Consider the following 6,656-nt stretch of genomic DNA (forward strand, 5'->3'; position numbering starts at 1 on the left):
AAGGGATGGCCATTATGAATCCCTTCTCTTCCATTCTCTTCTCGGGATTTTGGGCATATGCACACATGCGCCTGGCATGTTTCATAAGCCACTGGGTCAAGGACTTGAACCATTCAGTTAGCCATGTGGGATCCAGCTGCCTTCACCATCACATCATCAATTGTTCCTCTCCACGCTTTCTTAATAATTTAAATAAGCATTGGATGTTATACAACACTAGGTCACATGTCAACTCTTTTTTAAAAAAAGAATTATTTATTTAATTTTATTTATTCATTCATTCATTTTATTTTATTTTAATTTGACCACAGTGAGACACAAGGAAGAGAGAGAGATAAAGTGAAAAAGCAAGCCACCAGATCTGCGACTCAAACCATGGTTGGCCATGTGGGAGTGTCCAGTGCCTTAACCACCACACTACCTGCTGATCCCCCCCTCCCCTGCTTTTTTTTTTTTAAGAATTGTTTTATTTAACTTTATTTATTTACTTATTTAAATTTGACCAGAGAGGAACAGAGCAAGAAAGAGAGAGAGAGTGAGAGAGAGCAAGCAAGAAAGCAAGTCACCAGATCTGGGACTTGAACTGCAGTCAGTCATGTGGGAGTCCAGCACTCTTAACCACCATGCCACCAGCCGGCCCCTCAAATGTCAATTCTTTAAGACAACTAAACCAATATTGCTGCTTGTTGTCAAAAATTGAAGATCCAGCCTTGTAACTTAGTAGTTAAATGAGCTAGATGTCACATAACCAACCACGATTCAAATCCTAACCCCAGTGGCTTGAAAAATATGCCAAGCACATGTGTATGTGCACCCAAAACCCTGACAGGATGGAAAAATGGAGAAGGGACTGTGCATGACCATACCCCATTGGGGAGTGCTTTCTCCCTTTCTCGCTGTCTGGCAAGCATACGTACTTCCTGGCAATTACAATAAACTGAGGATGGGCCAATGGAATGGAAGGCTTGCCAGGGAAGGATAAGGCATCTAGTCACGTAGATCTTGCAACAATTTATTGGTAGAGTCATCATGTTCCAGGTTTAGTTTTCTGCTTTACAAGTTTAGGTATTCAGTTATTACTACACTCTGATATGGTTGGGTTTGGGCACTGAATTATATTTAACTTAACTGACAAGAATCAGGAAGACAAAAATCATAGCACTTACATACTAAATTATAATTAGAAAATGTAACTTTCAAATAAGTACATAGATACTGGTGATTCCTAATAAGCACATATTCTTGTGGTCTCCATCAGAGACAAATCACTGTCAGCAAATAGCTTAAGTCCAGTAGTCTACTGGACTTAAAGAGTTCATAGAGCGAGGTGGATGATCTTAGTGACTAGTGTCAAAGAGGTCTGAGAAGCAGGTACAGTTGTCTTCACTGTAGGATTGAATCCAAATGGACAGTTTCTCTGAACAAAGTTGAATCTAAATGTTCATGGTGGTGTTTATGTTGAACGCTTTCCACTCTCCTGTGATTGCCACATACTTTCTCTTGCCTTTTTACCCCTACATTTATGGAAAATAATTTTCCATTGGTACATAATTTCTTCAATCAGAATAATAGTAAAGTTGTGGAATGGGACCCACTTTGTCTTTCTTTCAAAATTTTAAATCTTTTTCATAATTGTCAGAGGATGCATGCTTTCATCAAAGAAAGGGGGAGAGCAGGAGAGAGAGAAAGAGAGAGAGAACTCCCCAAGGGACCATGATCACACCTCAATTCTTTATTCCTCCATTTCTCCAAGCTGTCAATATTTGGGGCATGCAGGCACGTACATATAGTGTTTTTTTCAAGCTGCCAAGACTGAGATTTGAACCCTAGTCAGCCATGCAGGATATGATTTCTTCTGCACAGGACTTAACCACTGTTCTACAGGGCTGGCCCATGTTTCTCTAAGATTACATACCTGCTCTGATTTGTATTCATTTTCTTTGGATTTTATTTCTTTGATATTATATATATCCCAATTCCCAACTTCTTGAACAAATGAAGGTCTCACACATCCTGATTTCAGAATTTAATAAAAAGCTACAGTAATGAGACAGTATGAAACAGACATAAAGGCAGACATATATGCCAATGGGATAGAATTGAATCATGAAATAATTTTTTTTTTCACTATAGGGCGCGTGCGCTTGCCAGACAGACAGAGAGAGACATAGAGACAGAAAGCGAGAAATCACCCCCCAGGGGGGATGGTCATGCCGCAATCCCTTCTCCTCCATTCTCCTCCCGGGATCTTGGGCACGCACGCATTGTGCCCGGTGTGAGTTTTAAGCCACTGGGTCCGGGATGCGAACCACGGTCGACTACGTGGGAGTCCAGCGACATAGCCATTACGCTAACTGCTGGTTCCCATGAAATAAATTTTTGTAACTATAGCCAATTGATTTTCCTTTCTTTCTTTCTTTCTTTTTTTTTTTTGAGAGTTTTATTTTGCTATAGGGCACATGCGCTCGCCAGAAAGACAGAGACAGAGAGATAGAAAGCGAGAAATCACTCCCTAAGGGGTTGGCCACACCCCAAACCCTTCTCCTCCATTCTCCTCTTGGGATCTTGGGCACGCACACGCGCCCAGCGTGCGTTTAAGCCACCGAGTCCGGTACTTGAACCACGGTCCACTACATGGGGTTTCAGCAACTTAGCCATTACACTAATTGCTGGTCCGTCCCACAGCACCACATTTAATACAAAATTGGTTCACAGTAATTTTATTTTCTGGCCAATTTTTCTTCACTACATTTAACTTCTTGTTGGTAGCTCTCCAGGTCGAATAACACTTTTCTCAACCAGATTACCCAGCTCCAGAATAAAGACATGCAGCTGATGTATAAGACAAGTTCTCACATTTGTCATTTTCAACCTTTAAATTAAAGCCCAAACAAAATAGTAGTAATATCTTCGCTTACAATGAGGTTTGCTTGGCAAGGATTTTGAAATTGTGATATACTTGTTAATTAAGGAGTTGATTTAACTATTATTTTATAGATGAGTGATTTGTATGTGGTCTGTTACAGATAAAACTGGTTTTAGAACAGACTTCCTGACTTTCTAATTTAGTAGTATATATATAAAACTTGTGCTACTCAGTGAATGGTAACAATTAGCAATGTTGAAATCCTTTCATGACAAGAAAGCACCTTTGTCTCTGTTTTCCAGTTAATCAACATTTCTTTTAGTAGATGCTTAATGTAATGTCATCTGCAGGACCAATGGTAAGCTTTAGTGACCTTAATTATCTTTTATTATCTATATATCTGAAAAGCTCAAAGAAACAAAATTATTGTAAGTTCTTTTAAATTGAAATGGTAAACAATTTTAAGGTTTCCAAAAGGACAAAATAGAAACTAATTTAGCCATTAACTTGTTCAAACATGGATTAAAGGTTGAAATTGTAATTATAACTCTTTTCTACCATTTAAATTTTTATTAAAATTTATTTTTTTAAATAAATTTATGGGAACTGGCAGGTGGCATGTGGTTAAGGGTGCTGGACACCCACATGGCCAACCACAGTTTGCATGGTCGGAGGCTTGGACCTAGAGGCTTGCATTCTCTCTCTCACCCTCTCTCTCTCTGTGCCCCTCTGATCAATTTAAAATAAATAAAGTTAAATAAAATAAAATAACTCTTTAAAAAATAAATATATAAACAAATTATAATGAGAGTTTATATACATAATTTCAAAGTATTTCCTATAATTATTAATTATAAAAGAAGGGAACTGTGGCAGAAATCACTGTAGTCAAGGGATCAAAATTAACATCACAGTAATAAAGTGAAACATCATGCACCTGCTAATCTGATACACTAGGAAAGGCACAGCACTTCTGTAATGTTTTTGCCCAAAATGCAGAACTACAATTTCTAACTTAAGAAAACAACAGGAAAACTCAAATTGAGAGTATTTCCACAAAACAACTGGCCAGTATTATTAAAAAAAAATCAAGGCTGTGGAAGACAAAGACTAAGGATCCATCCCAGGTTGGAGATACTGATGATATGGAACAGCTACATGCAATATGGCTTCTGGGTTGGACCCTGGAATAATAAAAGCTCACCAGTCGGATGGTTTTATCAATGTTGATTTCCTGTGCTTGGATAATTGCACTATGATAATTAATGTAAGTTGCCAGCATTATGGGAAATGAGTTGAAGGGTGTACAGAATTCTCAGAACTACTTTTGCTGTAAGTCTAAAATTATTTCAAACTAAAAATGCAAAAGAAATCAAAATAGATATAGAGCAATACATTTAAAGGGCACTGCACCGCAAATGCAAAACAAATATATGTGTTTATATGTATAATATCTGTATTTGTTTTTAAAAATTTTGCCGTAGGATGCGTGAACTCCCCAGAGAGACAGAGAAAGGAAGATGGTCATGGCCAGGATTCAGGTGCCATAGCCCAGACTCTAGTCTCTAGTTGGCTGGTGGAATCCAGTGTCTTAACCACCATGCCACCTATGATCCTTATAACATCTGTATTTCTAAAACAACCAAAATGTGGGGTGTCTTTTTTCTTTTTTTTTTTTTGCTGTAGGGCACATGTGCTCACTAGAAAGACAGAGAGACGGAAAATGAGAAATCATCCCCCATGGGGGATGGTCATGCTGCGATTTCTTCTCCATTCTCCTCTCGGGATCTTGGGCATGTTCGCACAAGAGGCTGGCATGAGTTTCAAGCCGCCGGGTCTGGGACTCTAAACACTGTCAATCACGTGGGAGTTCAGCAATGTTACCATTATGTCATCTGCTGGTCCCAAGATGGAACATGTTCTGGATCTTCCCAGTGCGATCTCATTGCTTTGCCAAAAGACAGAGTTTTGAAATATGAAAATTACTTTACAGCCACAGAAAGACTGTTTTCGAAAAGAGTTGAGTTCGATAGCGGGTGAAGACCAGAAATGGCTTTTATTCAAAACCAGATTGAAGTATTAAAAATGTCTTTAGAGTAAATTGCTATTCTGGCATTGATATCAGAGAAGGCTTAGTTCAAGAATTGAATCTAGAGGAAGAAAGAATCCAGATTGTTCCTGAATTGATTGCAAAGCTGAAAAGTTCCCATAGAGAATCACAGTTTGTAATAGTGAAAAAAAAAATCAACACAAGTCTCATGGAATAGATAGAAACTCAATGTACAAAATTATCTTCCAATTGTAGAACATAAAGATGGAAGGAAATAAAAAATGTTAAAAATGTGGGGGCTAGCAGTTGGCGTCATGGTTAAGGCGATGGACTTCCACATGATCAACCACAGTTCAAGTCCCAGACCTGGCACCTTGCTTTCTCACTTACTCTCTCTCTCTCTCTGGTCAAATTAAAAAGTAATAATAAATAAATTCAACTAAATAAGAAATTCTTAAAAAAATGTTAAAAATGTGGTGCTCTCTGGCCAGCATGTGGTATAGTGGTTAAGGCACTGAACTTACCCGTGGTTTTAAGTCCTGAACCTGACAGCTTGAAAATTATACCAGACAATTCATGCTGAAAATCCTGAGAGGAAAATAGAGGAGAAGGGATTGTGGCATGGTCATTCCTCTAGAGGGGATTTCTCACTCTCTGTCTCTTGGAAACACATGTGCCCTTTGACAAAACTCACCCCTTTCCCTCCAGAAAAAAGTGATGTTCCCTGCATTTAATTTGAAAAAAAATTTTTTTGAGAGACTTTTGCTACAGGGTGTGTGGACTCACCAGAGAGACAAAGGCAGAAAGGGAGAAATCACCTTCTCCAAATACATTGTGGGGCTAGCAGGTTAAGGTGCTGGACCCCCACATGACCTACAGCACGGTGTGGTGGCTTGAAAATCACTCCATTCCTGTGTGTGCATCTCGAGAATTTCAAGAGAATGGAGAAGGGATTATGGCATGGCCATCTCCCCTGGGGAGTGAATTTTCACTTTCTATCTCTTTAGCGAGCACACCTAAGCAAAAATCTCTCCAAAATAATAATAATAATGTGACTTTTGGTACAAAACCGAAGATACATACTTTTAGAACCAAGAAGAGGGTTAAATATATACAAACTAATCATTTTGTTTGTTTGTTTTACAAACCCAAAATAGACTGTTCACAGAAACTGCCAAACCTCAGGTACAGTAGTGGCAACAGATTTTGTGCAAAATAGGGAGAAGGGTTCCTTCCCTGGCTTTACACCATTTGTCACCCAGGTCTATTTTGCCAGACTTCTGTTCTTCACATCTTTGGTTCTTGAGGATTCAACATGGTTCAGAGTTCAGGGAGACTAGGGAGTAGATCCTGCGTATCATTTTCTCTGTATCTGAGATATATTTTTCTCCTAAAATAACCTCCTCTATGGAGAGTCACTTTTTTCTAATGGGCACAACAACCTTTTACATTCTCATTTTCAAAGTTAAAATTGCTACTTGGAACTACCATATCTCGATCAAGAGTATTATTTTGGGAATAGTCTTTAATTCTGGAAAAAGCTAGCTAAATAGGACTTTATGTAAATGGCAGGCAAAATATTTCTTCCAGAATGTGTTTGTATCTTAAATAAAGAGTCATGAGTCTGAGGTGCAAACAATGGAAGGTTAATTTAGATTATTTTAAGAAAATAAAATAAGGGGTCAGCAGGTGGCATGGTGGCTAAAGGTGCTGGATTCCCACATGGCCAACTGTGGTTCA

At 38.6% G+C, this 6,656-nt stretch overlaps 1 pseudogene; it reads right to left on the minus strand.

Moving 5' to 3' along the window:
- Positions 1–6,656, minus strand: part of LOC102470317 (high mobility group protein B1-like) — a 21,378-nt pseudogene that overhangs the window by 1,663 nt on the left and 13,059 nt on the right.

This window comes from Tupaia chinensis, unplaced genomic scaffold, assembly GCF_000334495.1.
Source record: "Tupaia chinensis unplaced genomic scaffold, TupChi_1.0 Scaffold000458_2, whole genome shotgun sequence".
NCBI lineage: Eukaryota > Metazoa > Chordata > Mammalia > Scandentia > Tupaiidae > Tupaia > Tupaia belangeri.